The sequence below is a fragment of the Paralichthys olivaceus genome, chromosome 3 (assembly GCF_024713975.1).
Source record: "Paralichthys olivaceus isolate ysfri-2021 chromosome 3, ASM2471397v2, whole genome shotgun sequence".
In the NCBI taxonomy this organism is placed as follows: Eukaryota; Metazoa; Chordata; class Actinopteri; order Pleuronectiformes; family Paralichthyidae; genus Paralichthys; species Paralichthys olivaceus.
In genome coordinates, this window is record NC_091095.1 from 6,469,477 (window position 1) to 6,487,933 (window position 18,457).

The 18,457-nt window shown below is 41.2% G+C and overlaps 1 protein-coding gene across 4 annotated transcripts in view; it reads right to left on the reverse strand.

Moving 5' to 3' along the window:
- Nucleotides 1–18,457, reverse strand: part of pde4ba (phosphodiesterase 4B, cAMP-specific a) — a 136,443-nt gene that overhangs the window by 20,032 nt on the left and 97,954 nt on the right. The gene's annotated exons all lie outside the window — the stretch shown is intronic.

Sequence of the window (18,457 nt, forward strand, 5' to 3'; positions counted from 1 at the left end):
AACATGCAAGCGATTCATAGTTTTAGTCTAAGCCATTTGTGCTTCAATAATCATGTCTTTGATTTTGTCAGGAACTTTTACCTTAAAAATAAAATAATTGTTTAAACTGCAGAGAACAATAATTTTGTCCATGAAAAAAAGAAAAACAGCTGAGAGGGGAGTGTGGTGAAACCGCTACTGAACTTTTACTTGCAAGAACTCGGTTTTCAACCCTGCTCCTGTGGTTAAACTGTGTTTTTCAAACAACTGTAATTGTGCGTCAAGGTTGGAGTGACTCCGTGTCGGAAAGCAGAGGGGGTGTGTGATGAGGTGGCTGGTGAGGTTGGACTTACACACACACGCATATATACATACACAACGTCTGCTGCCCTTAGTATCGTGTGTACTCCGGGTCTCCTAGCTGCAGAGCACAACATGGCAGCAGGGTGTGCACTGCGGCGACCTTAGCGTGGCCACGTAGAATGTGTCCCCCGCTCTGATCTCCACGCCATCAAAGACGCGGGCCTGTTTGCTCTCTCAAACATGAGAGGCACCTGGCGCTCTGCCCACGGCCGGCCATCGCTCTGATGAGGGCAGTGAGAGAAAGAGAGTGTGTGTGTGTGTGTGTGTGTTCAGTTCAACTCCAGCAGTGTCTGATGTTGAAACGGCTTGCACTCGTTTGAGATTTTTCTTTCCAGTATTCCCAACACATTTGAGGTGGTTTGTGTTTTTAGTGGAGCACAGAAAAGCCCTTGTCCCTTTAACAGTTCTCTCATTTGAACTTTTAAACTCTTCTGACTTCTGAGTTTCAAACTGTTGATATACGTTATATTGCAATGCTCTTTGGTGTCTGTGTAGCTTATACACTATACGATTATAACAGGGATTATAACAACACTAATTGTCTGTAAATTGTCGTTTTGTGGCTAGTGTTGTTTTAGTAATATTATGTCGATGTAAGAAACGACCAAATGCCCAAGTATTATCTTAGAATCATGTTTGGGGGCGTCCATGGTTCCATGAGTTAAAAAATATCACATTTTGGATGAAGATCAACGTTATACAGGACTTCATACGTCCTAAAAAATAAGAGAGAGAGTATTTTTAATGAGAAATATCCAATCCCTAAGGTCAGGATTCTGCACTGCTGAAGATTAAGCTTCGAAGAGCCGGATAATACACTGAGCAGTTTAAATCAGTTCACATTTGGACTTTTGGGTAATGTTCGATGACTGTAGCTACATTAGCTCAGTGTTTCCGTTTACAGCTGCAACAGGTAGAAGAGTTTTTGACCTCTAGCAGTTTTTTTGATGAGTGGGCCCACGTTTTGTTAGTTTAAAAAATGCTGATTCATCGCTCTGAGTTCACTGAAGGGAATCAAAACACTGTTAGTCTCACACAGGGCCCACATGCACACAGGGTATGAGACATACTCCTGCCAATCGTTAAACATTATTCCAGTGATCTGCGGGACCTTGTTAAGCGCCATGAAGAAGACAGTAAACATGCAGGATTCAAAAGACTCTGATTTGCACATCTGTCTGGATCTTTGCCAAAACAACAGTAACTGCCTGTAATGTATTTAGAACTATTCACCATATGTGACCAAATGGACAGAAAAAGACGACTTCTCAGAAATTTGTACACAAATGAAGTGGGTTACAGATGAGGATAGTGGGGCGCAGATGTGATCCACACATGCATGTATTTATTTGTGCATGTGTGTGGCAGAGAAGCTGCATCGGGGGAGAAGTGAATTGCCAGATTGATGGTTTGAGCCCGTAACCGCTTTCATGACTTTGATTTTTGAAAACACACAGAAATGGGTACAGAGCTTTAAAATCTGGTTTAGTGACTCTGGCCCTAAAACTGGTCACAGGGCCAACTCCTTGTGGGTCCCCACATACTAAATCTGAGCTCTAGGTAGGTGCCAGAGGCACTTAACTATAACGCTTGTATAAGAGTTTTACTCTGATCCCTGCCCTGATGGGAGGCAGAGCCAATACCACCAGTGTTTACTCCAGTGCTGGACCCAGTTTACCACCAGACTAATAAAAGACAAAGATTTATGCGATTACCATTGAAACATTGGACATCAACTCAGTTATTTCTCAATTTCTATTATTATATTTTCAGAAACCATTAAACTTAATTCTAAATACTTGAGAGGAAACAGGGGATTCAAATGAGGAAAAAGTAAATGCCAGGATTCTTCGGCAGCTTTTTGGGTTTGATGTTTTTTCCAAAAAAGCCAGAATATAAGATTATTTATTATTTTTACTTTCAGCTTGATATTCCAGGGGAGAATGGCTTTTATACTTTGCTGCGTATACAATCACGCTCATCAGTTTCCAGCTTATATAAAACAGACGAGTATTTAGAAACTGTAATGACAGATGCATGCTTTACTCTTGTTTTAAAAGAAGACGTGTTGTGCTGCATACCAGCAGCTACTTCAGCTACAGCAGATTACACTGCGCATTGTCATAGCTTCAAATTGACGAAGAGAAGCAGCATTCATAAGTCAAATGTCTTTTAAATCTAAAACACACACACACACACACACACACACACACACACACACACACACACACACACACACACACACACACACACACACACACACACACACACACACACACACACACACACAAACCCCTATTCCACAAGAGGGGATTTCCACCACCTCCACCCTGGCCTTTCTGAAGAGCACTCAGACCAACTGGAATCTTAGATTCACATGTTCAATACACACACTCGCTCGCACACACTCGCTTGCACTCACACACACGCATACACACACGTATATATTGTACATATACAGTACATCAACTGTAATTTGTCATTACTGAAACACACACTCACACACAAACGTACTCTCCGGTCGAGGGAGTCTCACTCTCCCTGCAGAGGCAGTGTTCAGTTCAGTAGCTTCGCTGGTATAGAGAAATATAATATTTCCTACACCGACCAAGTTAACACGACCATTATTTACAGCAAAACTTCTCATGGATCTATCAGAACTAACTCGAGCAAACTTCTTACTTGAAAACCTTCAATAATGTCAATGAATTTCCCTTTTTCTTTTTTTAAATGTACAATATTTAAAGTCATCCACTCTCACTCACAACAATAACAACAGACGGTTTTATTTCGGGGAGATTTGTAAATATTTATGTGCTTGAGGCATCTGTCTTGTATTTTTGGTTCCTGTTATCTTGTATTTGAGTTTGTTTTGAACTGAAGGAAACCGTATATTCATCCTCTTGTCTCAAAAACCTGTCAGATTATTGACACAGGTCTTAATTACAGTCTACTCTCTTCATTTCAGCTGTTGCTTACACATCCAAAGGCTTATACCTAAACAGACCATGGCATACGGTGCCATCAGGTTGTTTAAGGACAAATGAGTCAGTAGGCCATCGAACCAGAGGAGTTGAACCTGTGTGTATTTGAATATGCGTGTGTGTGTGTGCATGACTGAGTCGAACAGCAGCATCCTCTCGTGGGGATAGAGTCAGTTTCCTGCCAGGGGAGCTTCAGCAGCAGCAGAAATCTATACAGTGAAATCATCAGCGTAGATGACGACTGCAGGCACTGACACATGCACAAAATCACACAGTCATAAACATGCAGGACACGAGGTCGGCAGCGGACAGTAACCAGTTTTCCTCTCATGCTAGTTTCTGCTCTCCCTTTATTGACCAAGTATTCATCATGTAAACATTCAGCTTTTGATGGGTGACGTCCTGCATTTCCAGTGAACCACCACCAACAGACCACACACACATAAAGTGAAACCACACTTTGACGTGGGTCAGAGAGTGAGAGAGGAAGGGGGGGGGGGGGGGGGGGGGGGGGGGGGGGGGGGGCATTTTTCAATGGCATCTCTTGCTTTACAAGAAACAGAGATGAGTTGATCAGAAACCCTCCGTGTGGTTACACAACACTTCCTAACAGGGACCAGAGACTCTGGTGAGGCCGCTCTACTGCCGCCGCTCGTCCACTTCTTACGAGCTGAATTATGACTTCACATGCACAACATTGCAAAATCAATCACTGACGAGTATTTCGAATAGAGGGGAAGAAAGGTGGTGGGGGAGTTTGTGGTTTTGCGATCATGTTATGTGGCGCTGCAGCCTTGGTTGATTGAAATGTTTGTGGGAGCCAGGCTCTGAGAAGTGACAAAGTTACATCATGGGTCTGTTTTTCATTAAGAGTTTATTTATCAGAATTATGTGGAGGCGGCATAAAGAAATGATGTCTCAATAGATGGTATCAGTATTTTGTGAGCCTGCAGTTGTAAGGTAAAGGGAAGAAATAATGAGTGGACATTCTGTTGCAATGGATGATTAACATATGGTTTCACCACCTACACATTCACAGCTGAGCTACAAACGCATCAATTTATCATTCTGGGTCGCAGTGTCGGGAAATCCCACTGGGGACATTTTAATGTGGTGACCTGCCTGGATGCAACACTATGATACTCATGCACAGATAAAAAATAATCTGCTGTGATGTAATGGTAAAATTTGGTTAAAGGGTATTTAAGTCAATGAAACAAAATATTTTTTTGTCACGTTCATACTATGTGCAGTGAAACACAGGATGGCATAACAGAGGATTTGCATGAACATATAATAATAAAAGATAATATTTAAAAAAAGAAAATATAAAAATCAAATATATGAATAGATAGATAAATTTAAAAATTCCACTCAAAATGAATTTGGTTGACTCTGCAGGCCGGGAGCAGGGTATAGTTTTCAACCAAGTGCTGGATGCTGGACACATGAATGCGCTCAGTGAAATCAGAGTCTATGGAGTGAATGCTGAATTCTGCCTGCGGAGGATGGTTAAAACTTTGTGGATGTTTTAAAAGTCCATCCACACGGGATTGAATTTCTCCCGGTGGTGGTGGTGATGGTTGATCTGACTATGACATACTTTCAATGTTGTGACTGGTTGACCTGTAGGGACACAGGTTCTTTGCACGTGAGCATGTGGTCCTGGTGTTTCTTTTAAAGTGGTTGTGTAGGAACAGGGTGACTTAGACAAATGTACATTGCATTTTAACTTGCTGGAATAACACATTCATGACTGCTGGTCTGACTTGTGGCTGTACTGCATTCAAACTGAATTTAAAGTCAGTTCATACCACAAAACATCTCACACAAAATGCTTTGACTGGGTCACATGTAACCATGAGTGTGTCTGTTTCTGTGTGTGTGTGTGTGTGTGTGCCAGACTTCCTTACGGTTCTCGCATGCTCGCCGCCCCCCCCCCCCCTCCTTGGACACTGTGTTCCCTGTCCTCCCCATAACATATACAAGAACACATTCCTGTCTGATTTACTATATAACTCAGTGAGAAGGAAACACGAAGAGCAACAAATCCAAGCTACACGTAAAGATTCCCAAAGGTCGGACAGCTGATACCTGATCCCTCGAAGAACCATTGGTGTAACGGCACATAAAAAACCTTTCTGTGTTGATCAAACTAACTGAATCCAGGCGGAAAGAGTAAAGTGGAGGTCTTGAGGCTGTGATAATTGTATTTTAGATGTTGTATCAACACTGGGAGATGTTTTAATAGAAACGCTCTGTGTGATCGTCCATGATTTTAATCCTGCTTGGAAAGTATAGATGTGTAATTTCCCCCCAAATATCTACTGTATGTTGGTCCTTCCTTAGCCAAGACCGGAGTCAGAGGCTAAGGCCGTTAGAGAAGGTTGGTGGTTCGATCCCCTGCTCCTCAGTCTGTATGCTAAAGTTTCCTTGGGCATGACAGAGCCCTAAATTGGCTGCATTCTCTATATAGTGTAAGCCTAATATGCTGGTTGTTAAGACCAACAAAGCACTATACAACTGCAGTCTATTCATCTTTTGTACTGAGTAGTTTGTGCACAAAACGTGGGACTGGAACTAATGATTATCAATATTGATCAGAATATTATGTCACACCTTCGTGAAGCTCATGACCAACAGTCCAGAACTCAAAGGTATTTAGTTTACAATGGTATAAATCAGAGATAATCAGCAATTGAAATAATAAATCACGTGACCATGTGAAATTTTTACAAACAACTCTAAAACTTCACCCGTAATGATGCTTTTGGTCACAGACGAGCACGAGGGGAGATAACAAACAAATCCTCCTCCCATTCTACAAAGTCAGGCCCTGCACACACGTGCATGTTATTCACACACACAGAGATACAGAGTGATTTACACATGTGGGAGGTGACTGTGCAGAGGATGTGAGGAGCAAGCTGACATCACAGGGTCTGAAAGGTCACAGAGGCCTCGGGCGTCTGTCTGGGAACAACAGCGTTCGCTCCTATCTGGCTGCTCGTCATGCTTTGGTGTAAAAACCTTAAATGTTTTGTTTCTGTATCTCCCTCGTTCCCTCTGATAAAAACGTTCAGACGTCACTGAGGGTGTCAGCGATCCAGTCTGTTTAAAGCACCTGAGAATAACACAGTCCCGTCCTTGAGCTGCTCTCTCCCTCACACTCTCCATCTGTTTTGGCTCCTTGGCTCATTAATGTGCATTCTCTTTTCTTCCATTTCTCGCCCTTTGACTCTTACAGATTCTCTACACTCGCACATGTTCACACACAAACACGAAACACACAAACACGCAGCAACAGACCAGGCTTTGTCTGTGTTACCTGAGGTGAACTCCCACACTGGGAGCAACAGTACTGACTGGACTGAATGGCCTCCATTGTCACGCTGACTGGCATTTGCCCCTCGGGTTGATTAGCATGGATCGGAGAAGCATGAACTCCAGGAAGCCAAACTTCTGTCCTTGTTGATGCTGTTTTTTTAGGGTCCAAAGCAGCGTCTGGAGTTAGAACTACAGATGTTTTCTGTCAGAGCGGGGGCAGATCTGATGTCAGGGGTGATGAGAGATTTCTACGATCATCAGGAAAACTTTTACATAATGAGGACAGGCCAGCACGCAGCTGCTCGTGCTGGAGCCAACTCAGCGTCTGTGAAGTCAGAGGAAAACGTTTGATCCCAGACTGAATCAAACCTAATTTAAAACATAGTGATTTGTCTGACTTCGATTTTCTCTTCTGACTTTCCTGCATAGAAATTGTAACTATAAGGATTGTAAAAGGTTTTTTAAATTAGTAGTTTATACTTACTATTCTATCCATGTCCATTTATTTTGTATAGTAGGTTGTTTAACACTGGATTCATTTCATTATAAATTGTTTTATATTGCATATCATATATATATTTTTGGACATATTTAGAACTGCCAAGTACCCTTTACCAAAGGAACAGTCATTTTATTTCTATTTATGTTTTATTCCTGTAAAGATATGTTATTGTTGACTCATCTAAATTGAAGTTTTTAATATTTTGAGCCCGACAAAGTTCTTATTGCCTCTCTTGTGATAAAGTTGTGGCAACAGCCAACAGTCAGTTGGCTTAGCATAAAGAATGGAAAATAGGTATCAATCTTCTCATCAAACTGAGAGAAACATTTCAAACTACAAATTATGTCCATGCACAATATGAACGATTCCTTTAAATCACAAGCCAAACAATGATATCACTATCATAAAGAGACATAGGTAAAGGATATTTAGGGAGAATAAAGGGAAAAAGGTCCTGCAGTAACATGATGACTTTTGATGCTTCATGAGACTTGAGTTCTCAGTTTAACTACATAATGTATGAGTTACATAATTTTGAAAGTTTGAGTACTGGCTTTCTGGATGGAACAAGAGATTTAGTTTCATGCACGCTTGTCACAAGACAGGTCAAAGAGCAGGCAGTTGCAGGAGCGGCCCCTCAGACACACAACAGTTTTAATGTTTTGCAGAAGGAGACGTTTACATGGAGGGACTTTCTGTACTCAAACCAGGTCACTTGTGGATACAGGATTTGTCTTTCTCTGTAGTAATACTGATAAATCTTCTGTTAGTGCTGTTATCAATAAGTCATATCAGCTTTTAAGGCTGTTAAGTGCTGTTCCACTTCAGTTATTTTACACCCACAAAATATGGAAGGTGTGGCAGCTCCCCTGAGCTTCCTAAACCAGGGCTCAGATCGTTTTCTCAGGTCTAATTTCAAATAATGAGGAAGTAAACAACCTCAGCGGGCTGATATGTGACTAGACAGGCATGGTTCATGTGTCGTACCTCTTCTGTTATTCTAGTCTCAATGTCTGAATTATATTCCATCAAGGCCAAGCAAGATATCACTTTGGTCCCAACACTTTTCCAGCTGCTGTTGAACTGTTGTCAAGAAAAACACGACTTGTCTAATTAACATTGTCTTGAGCATATTTAGCTTGCCGGCCTCGACGTGGGGCCAGGCCAGACGAGTCCAGGTCAGGACGAAGCAGACTTGATGTGCTGGACTGCAAGAAGTCACCAGAGGGGTTCTATGACGAAGAAGTTTGCGTGCAATGCAGGATCAATGTCTCCAGTAACATATGAAGACTAGCTGAGACGATCCTTGCATGACCTCAGACGGCATATCTCCTGTAAGCATGTTGAGTGTGTCGATGTAGTTAATGTGTGCATCCCAGACCACATTCAACAATCAAAGCCAACAAAAGTTCACCTCGACTAAAGAGACATTTGACTTTAATGGCCCGACAGAAGATGCAAAGCTATCTGGATCCTAACTCTGCCAGAAAATCAGCCACGGTACCACAGGGTAATAACTACCAAACCCTGATTTGTCTCTTTTGTTTCGTGGTTGATAATAATCAGGAGGATTCTTATTGAAGAAGGGTATTATATCTGTGATTATGCAAAAGCTAATCTCTGTCCTGTTCCACAAAGAGGGCACAGTGGTGGTGGTGGTGGTGGTGGTGATGGTGGTGGTGGTGGTGTTTTTTGGCGGGGGGAGTCCGAGTGCTTCCCAAATACCCAAACAAAAGCGCCTGTCTGTGAAGCAGAGAGCATTTGAATCCATCTGCGCTGAGCTGAACAGGCCGTCTGGCAAGGGAATACTTCAGGGGAAGGGCAGCAGTCTACTTTATGACTGTGCTGACGTCAATGGCATAATTCAAATACTTGCAGCAAGCATGCTTCCAGCTCTCTGAACCTGCTCTCTCTCTGTGGCAGGCCAGAGCTAAAACCCGGCATGGAATTGGACTCAATTTAAACCAAACAACAACTGGAGCGGAGGCCGAAATAGCACAAAACCACATGGTATTCATTTGCTCTGCCTTCACTCGTCACAAGTGACAGATTGACACATCTCTGGAAAATCGTTTTACATTTACTCGCAGAGGGTGAATTATTACTTTGGTGCAGACCTGTGAAACTAAAACTGATTCAAGGGGAAATAAGTGCTCAGATTTTTATATGTTGGACTGTATATGTGAAAAAAAGGAAGAAGAAATCCAAAGTGACATCAGTTAAACCTCATTCTATGAAGAGTCATTCTGTTTTACTGAAAGAGGGAAGTGACACTGTTTTTGTGTGCAGTGGTGTGCTTGTCTGTGAGCTTGCGTGTGTGCAATTAAAGGAAGATTGCACACACGGAGTGTGAAAATTGTTGTAAGAATTAGGAAAATTGTTGTAAGAATATGTTTTAAAAAGAAGTGATTAATTGATGATGAAAAGAGGCTTCTGTATATTTAGTAGAGATTTAAGATTTTCTTAGAAAAACAACCTTAATGCTGGACAGCAAGATAAAAACTACAATAATAATATAATCATTTCAAACCTGTTTGTTAAAGTCAGGTCCCAAACTCAAACTTGTTCTACACGTCTGCACAGCAGATACGCTCAGACACCAGATGTGGATGGATCCTTTTCCAGCGTTTTGATGACCTCATGACTTACATTGTGGTATAAGTGAGGATGACATTATTGACCACAAACCCAGTGATAAACGGTCCAGATTTTGGTTTGCCTGCATGGGGCTAAGAGAAATGGAAGTCTACTGAAAAATATATTGCCTGGCAGCTAATTGAGCAAAAGCAGCAACCTCACAGTGAGTTTGCTCAAACACAAGTTTATAGGGAAACTTTCCTTCTGACCTTTAGCGTATTTCATGGGATTACGGTACAGGTATAAACCAAATCAGGAAGTTGGATTTAATCAAAAACTGTTCTGAGATCTGGTTTGTATAAAAGTCTCAACCTGCGCTGACGTCCGTGGTCTTTACGTCTTTTGTCGGCCTTGAGCTGCGTCCAGCCCATCTCACTGAGAGGACACAGAAATACTGTTGGACGGTTTGTTTGCAAACTGGAAAAACACAGCGGACGGTTTCAGGGCCAAGACAATTTTGGAAAAAGGAATGAAAACATGTTTGCTCATTTCACACGAGATGTATTAAAATCAAAAACGACATTATTCTATTTTCCACATGAGGATTTATGTTAAACTCACTGTCTTGAGCTTCTGTCTGTTTAAGCATCTGAATAAGAAACTGATTAAAAGTGACATATCAGACGACTCCACACTGACTCAACCCTTGCTCCTGGCCTTTAGAAACATATATACAAACACACACAAACACTTCCACAAGCAAGTGGGTCTTTTCCCGAAACTCAGCTTTGGATATCCCTTGGCCGGGGGCTGCGGGTGCCTGTGCCACCGGGTATAGAGAGGTTTCAGTAGGGTAAATACTTGGCACTGACGCTTGTTTATGACACAGGACACTTTTCTTGCCCCATTTCAACACTGGGATCAGTTTCAATTAAACCATGAACTCACCACAACCACAATAGAAGCTTATGTCAGACTTTCAAAGAATTAATAAAAGAGAGATTACCGGAGGTCACTGTTTGGAAAATTCATTCTTTCTCGCTGATTCCATACCGGTGGCTGTGCCAGTTATTCTAAAATGTCAGTGACTCTTTGAATGGAAACCTCAAACCCTCCTCACCCGTCGTAGAACACCTGACTGACACTGGAGAGGTCAAGAGGGCAGGGACGGAGAAATGTGACCTAGTGCTGGAGGAGACACGGCAATCAGCTGGCACCTTTCTATATCTGAGACAGCACAACTGTTGACACACAAATACGACCTGCCCAGTAGCAACATGCAATATAATGTGGGCAGACATAGAGATACTGTGTGTTTTAGAGGCAGTTTTGTTTTTTTGGTTGTATCTGCAAACGTAGCAACATCATTAAAGGTAAGAGGACAGTAAATATCAGGGTGGTTATAAAAAAACGCAGCAGCTTAGCCAGATCATTGAGAACTGCATTTGTATGTGAACATTTACAACTGTCACTTACTTTTGTTTTCTCTTCCAAATCACAGAAACCTGTACGATAATCTGATAGATCTTTGAATTGCTTTACATCTTTTTCAGTCCAGCACATACCTCTGCCAATGACCATTATTCCCTTTAAATTCAATCAAGCTGCACCAAATTGCTCAACTTCATATCCGTCCCATTAATATGCCTGTTCTTTAAAAAAAAAAAAAAAAATATTGTCTACGTTTGTCTACGTTCAAACGTCAATAAAAATGGATAGCACCACATCTTGGGTGTTCTGTACAATTTATATGTTGATAAAGATTCATGCCAATTCCATTTAGTAAACTGGGTCAGGGTTAGTACACTGAAAGAGCTAATGTTAGTTTGCCAACATAATAGGCTATTTATAAGGAAAAAACATTATATGGTCAGCATATATGATACTTGATCAAAAAAGGGGTTTAATAATAAAAACTGCAAATGTTAAAGGTAATTAATGTAATGGTTCCCCCTTTCATTCTAAACTTAGTGAATATCACTAACTCTGATAAAGGATTTCCATGTGTATTCAAGGTTGAACCTAACACGATCTACATTTGTAAACATTTACAAAGGACTCCCTGTTAAGGTTAATATATCAATTGGCACCTTAACTTTCTTTTGTTTATGTTGTGTTGCTGCAGTAACTTCATGATCCCACTATTGATGTTACCAAGCAACAAAACTAATTCGACTGAAGAAAATTCTCATCTTAAGAAATGGCTTCAGTGAAACGATTGTAAAGTAGGACTACAAAAAATACATTTGAATTCGCTGATAAAACCTGCTACGGATGTTAAGAGTTGTCTAACATCAGTGGAATGTCAAAACATCGTTAATCTATGAGCAGAGAAAAGTACATATTTGCATTGTGTAAATTTGCGGCAGTCAAACACAAGAGGTGGCTTCATTTTCTTGCTCCTCTGTGACATAACAATTGTAAATACAGTAGATGTACCACAGCAAACTGCTCAAGTCAACACGAGACGTTTTCCACGCTCAAAACTTGTGTCGCACATTTAATCCCATCGGCACATGAATAATTCTAGCAAGGCTGAAAACCACCAATAAGGGCAACAGAGGGGTTCAGAGGACAACGAGAGCGCAGCACTGACATGTAAGCGTGTCTTTCCATCGCAATGTGCTAATGGGCCGAGCTCTTATGCAACAAATTTCCAGTGAACACATAGGCTTACACATCCCTCCCTACCTTTCCCTCCCTCGCTCTGTCTCTCTGAGAGTCTGGGCCGCAGCCAACTCATCAATCAACAACTGCACAGAAAAGACAAAGAGCCACATTTCTGGAAAGGGGCAAAGGACAGAGCAGAGCGTAATTTTGAACACACACGTGGCTCGGTTGTCAGAATAAGGGAAACTGATGAATGACTGTCTGGAGTTAATTAACGAGCAGTGCATAAATGCAGAAAATAATAATCTATACTGTTGTAATCTGTGTGTTTTGGATGGGTGCCACTTCTTCCAACAAACAGATGAAGCTCTGTTGAGATGCAGCTGGGCACAATCATTTTTGAATGGGTTTCCCTCTGTGTCCCCCCCCCGTCTCCACTAATGACATTTTATTGATGAATAACACATGATCAGCATCAACGTTGATCATGAGTTGATTTTCAAGCAACAGTATAAAAGCTTGGAGCTTCTGTGATGCGAGTATTTGCTGGTTTTCTCATATGACTGTAAACTGACTGACATTGAATTTTGGATTGCTGGTTGGACATTTGATGACTCTTACAAGTTAAATGTGAGGGGACATTCTTTTATTACAGATGTCGTGATTATTAGTTGTTGAATTACTCAACAATTTGTATAAATTAGTCGAATCGCTTTTAAAATGTGATCCAGAGCAACTGCTTCATATTTTAAAGAGGTGAGATGACACAAACAACAAGAATGGTAAGACACAAGAATATGTATATATATATTCCAAAATATGTTGTTAATAATATGGTTCTTCTATCTTTAATATATGTCATGCTTTGTTGTAAATTGCACATTTACTCTGTATCTATTGTGTTGTTCTTTTCAAATTTAAAAATGGTTTGATATTTGTTCTATTTTTATCCTGGAGGCGGCTACAGCTGCATTTCATATTGCAATCCTATACAGTAAAATGACAGCTGTAATAATTTACAGACCTTTCTCAGGGTTTCATCTCAGCCACAGCTTCATCTTTGGTTAATCTATCAATCCCTGTTTTCAGAGGAATAAAATTAAAAGCATATGGGAACGAATCAAACCGAGCGTGCCAAAGAGCCGTGACCACAATCCTCTCAGCTCATCTTTACTGGAAAACAAAAATCACTGAATTTTCATCTCAACCTGGTCTCCACAACAAATACAAACAAGGCTCTTTATCGCCACTGACACGCTGGTGAGTCGTGAGTAACAGGGCTGATATCGCAGTTACGCGTTCACAGACAAGCGCTTACTGTAGCCTGTATGATACTGAAGCCTCAGGTAGAAAATATTATTGATGACGTCACCTTGTCTCCAAGAGTCAGGTCATATAAACAACGGATGGATCTGAGCTGAGGGGATGGCAGGCGGTTTGGAGGAGGGCTGCGATATTCCTCATCTGCTCTCCGAGAGCAAACAGCTATCTGTCTCTCTCACACACACACACACACTGATGACAGGTCACAGGTAGACTTAACCTGATGATGCAAGGTGACATGAACACACAGTGAGATGTGCATTTGTCAAAGTGACCAGGCTTGTAAACACTTTACGGACCAGTGTCATTGGCAGAGTGAACGCTGAGAGACAACGAGTCAGGACAGTGTGATGATGGCTGCGGTTTCATGCTGGGCCCAGGTTCCTGCTCTTCTTCTGAACTGCGGTCTTGTTTCCAGGGTATTTCTCTCTTTGTGTGACACACAGTGGAGATGATGATGATGATAATAATGTTTGGATAGGCAGTGTGCGGGCCCGGAAGGTTCACAATGAATGGGAGAGGGGAGGAAAAGCAGCCAACTCTCTCATCATAGTTTATTTTTCTCTCACAGTCTACTGCAGATACATATTACTGGTCTACTCATCAAGCAAAAACAAGTCCTTCTAACTGAACAGTTTTATTTATATAAAGCCGAATCACAACATCTTAAGGCACTTAACGTAATACGGTCAAGACCTCACAGCATAATAAAGAGAAACTCAGCATGTCCCACCATGAGGAAGTACTTGGTGACAGTGGAGAGAAACCAGAACCAGAACCATCTGGCCCCTGTTTTGAGTTAAAATACCCATTTTGTTAAGGTTAAAAAATAATCGTGGTAATGTTTGTATTGTGTTTCTTTTTGATTATTTTGTATCTTTGAATAAAGTTTGGAGTCAAATACAATTTCTCCTTCTGTTAAATGGTCGTGTACCATAGACTTTGTATAAAGATAAACAATGCATCTCCACTTCCTCCCGCTATCTGAAACCAAAATACCCTGAACACAAAGCACTTGCACCTAAGACGTTATTTGTTGCCGGAATCTGTGAAGTAGTAATTGAGGGGTGGTCGACACGTGCGCTCGACCGATCACGAGCCAACCCGTTATTATAGCATCACATCGCATCATGTTGTCCATCTTGATATAACGTCTATGGGTGATAGAAATACAGATAAAAAGAATCCTGTTGCATCAACACTTATTATTTATATTATAACGAAACTTGTTTAAACTACAACTGATCCTTCATTCTGAAACTTATGTCGTTTACTGTCAACTGACTTACTGGCAATTGGGCTTAAAGAACCCAACGTTGACTGCTGGCAGGAAACAGTCACAGCAAGTCCCAAACTTAGTTGACCCAGGTAACATGGCCATAAAGACCCAGAGCAGAAAAACAAAAGCATTTCGGCTTCTTCAGGCATTTCAACAAACAGCACGTGACTTGTTTTCCTCAGTACAAGTCGGTTTTACCAAAAGAAAATAAATGTATGACTTGTGGTAACTGTGATACACAGGCTTCAGCCAGTAATTGTTTTTCACATGTGAACAATGATGGGACTTATTCCACCATATACTGCAGCTCTGACCAAAATGAGTATCTGAACAAAAATGAGGATTTAGCAATAAATGAACGTGGTTTGACGTCGGAAAAACAAGTCCAACCATTCTCACAATTCTCTTGCTCTTGCTCACTCGTATTAAAGACAATTTATAGTGGATGCCACAACATGAATAAAATGAAATTTCCATTTAGTGTGGCTGGAAATCCTGACTTGTTAGAAAATAAATCATGTATGAATGAACCACATTCCAGTTTGGCACAACAGCTCCCAGCATCTATCTCAAGGTCAGTGGTGGGAACTTGAGATAAAATGTCCCGTTGACAGATATATACAGTTTATACAGTTTAGTGTAAACCACAACAACCTTGTTTAACCAGGCTTTATTAAAACCTTCGTTTATTTGTTTTGGCCTCTTTTAAATATATTATTTAGTATGTATTTAAAATAAGATTTTATGATTAATTCAGAAACTAAACAAACTGCAGTGTCTTAGCTCAGTTTAAATGTGGATGATAAACAGGGATTATATAAATTGTCTGGATGTCCTGAGTTTGTCAACAGTGGGACTAATGTGCAGAAAAGCCATTTAACCTGCACCAGATTGTTTTTAAGCCAAAAACGATCAATTATTCTTTCTATAAGTTGCTTTGGCTCAAAATAATGCTTTTCACTGTTCACACACAGCCATGCCTGCTGAAGTCCAATTAGTCCTGCAGTCCGCCGCACCGTGCTAAAGTGCGTAGATGAGTTATCCGAGGACACGGCTATGAGTGGATCATTGTCCTGAAACAAAACTCTAATCTATGAGTGAGAAACATTAAACACAAAGTGTCCATCTGAATACAGCCACACATTATAGCAAGGGTGTGAGGATGAGAGAGCACTCAATGGAGGGCTGAAGAGGATAATACAGGACCCCGGGTATAAAGCACCTCGGAAACAAGTGCGGCCCTCATAATGAGCTTGACACCGTGCCCTTCCTAAATGAGGTACAGTGTTCACCATGCAGAAACAGGCGAGAGCTGACACCTACTATTTAATGAAGTGATGAAGACGTACGCCGCAAATGTGACTGTTTGGAGAAGAGATTCATCCCTAATTTGGGAAACGGAGGACGTATTTCTCCATTGTATATCTAATCTCCATTGTATATCTAATCTATGAATGAACATCTGACTTATTAAACCTGGTTATTAAACCTGGGTTACTAGAAAAAAAATATAATAAAAAGTAGAATTGCATTCAGTAGAGAGCAAAACTCAGCCAAGGCTCAACGGCCCCTTTATGAAACCACATATAGATTCTCTGAGAAATGAACAGAAACAACTCACTTTCTTGCAATGTTCAGCAAAGGGAAAGAAAAATGATTGGATCTGAATATGCACTAAAATTGAATGGTGTTATTCTTGGGTCACGCCCACCTTACCACAAATTGTCAGGGAAACCTGTTTAGTTCTTTCATAATCCAAACAACAAAGAAGCACAAAACAATATTTGATCAGCTTACAAACTCACACCGACATGCGATACACACTAACACAACACAGAAGAGAGACAGACAAAAGCAAGCAGCTTTGTGGTTCTACGTCTGCTTAGAAGAACATAAGGGCGTCTATACCTGTAGTGAACACACGGCCGCACACAAAGAAATGGCTTCTGGGCACAATGTTCACATTCCAGCAGAGCAAACACTGAACACACTGTGTTTTTCTCAGAGAGGCAGACAGTCTGCAGGTAAACAGTCTTCTCCCTACACTGATTTCTCTGTGGACACACTCGACAAAAGCATGTGACCAGCTAACACCTTCGACAACCCAACCCAAGACACAGAGCTTCAGCTGTTTAAACAGATATGAAGAAGTCGCTGTTAGCTCGTGGTAGGATATCATGCACATTTTGTACTGAACGCTATGTTCCGATTTATAATATATAACCGACTGACGATGAGTCACAGGAGAGAAGACTAATGGCTGAGTAAACTGCTATGTCTCATCTTAAGGTTTATATTTGTCACGTAGGCTAAATTGCTTTCCAAATATTGGAGCAATTCTTTGGCCTACTGCGGCAGGATGTCAATATGTTCTTCTTCATAGGCCTTAGTATTCATTGAGGAACCCGGGCCGTCCATGGACACCCTCCGTCCTCTCAGGTCTTGTGCCCTCCAGTCAAGTTGTTTCCACGACAACCCCTCATCCTTCCTCTTTTTCATTTAGTCATGATGACAGCACAACTAGGACAATCAGCAGAGCTGGTAAATCAACCTGTGTTAATGTAATGCAAAAAGAGAGTATGAGTATGTTCAGCGTTCAGTAAAACTGTGTATTTGAAATTTAATTTAGTGGGAGCTGGACATTATATGCAAAAACTGTAAAATGTCTTAATTTTCTCCAGTTTGATCCCATAAATGTTAAATCAAATGCAAATAAAAACAGTTCAAGTTTATGTAACAGAAAAGCAGATCTCAATCTAGAAAAGCCTTAAAGTGACACACACACACAACCAATCTGTGAACCCAGCCAGTGAAGCCACGGATGAGTTGAGAACAGAGTTTAGCGACAGTGTTTTCATGCTGAGGTTTGTGACGCAGGTCGGGCCCGTCTGCTCTTTGTCTCCCTGTCACGCCAGAGGAACTCATTTGTCCCCGCAGAAAGATGGATGAACTGCCGCAAAAAAAAAAACCTGCGGGGGGCGGGTGGGGGTCTCAACACCTGGGGCAGAGGGGGGTTTTTCTGCGTGAGGAAGTCACTGTTGTCCCACTGGCCTGTTTCCTCATTAGTGTCACAATCCTTGCCAGCATGTACTTCCTTCCATGGACAGAAAGGTGTCTGTGTGACAAACACTTGACCCACGCACATTCCGATTTTACTCACACCCAAGCATTCATAAGATCTGTTATGTGATGGGTGCACATCTGTCTGCATCCACCTGCAAACTTTGACACGCCTGGACATAAATCTGTCCTCTAGTACAGCTTGTGTGCTCAGGTATTAAAAGTCAATAACCTTCTAATTACCTCTGCCAAGGCGGTCATTTTTTCATTTGACTGTCTCTTTGTTTTCTTAATCTGCAGGATTAAGTTATAACTACTGAACCAATTTCCATTACTCTTTGTGGAGGGGTGGGACATGATCCAAGGAAGACCCCGTTTAATCTTGAAACAACTTCTACTCAGTCCATACTGTCATATTATCTTGACATATTGCTTTATGTCCTTACTGTGTCT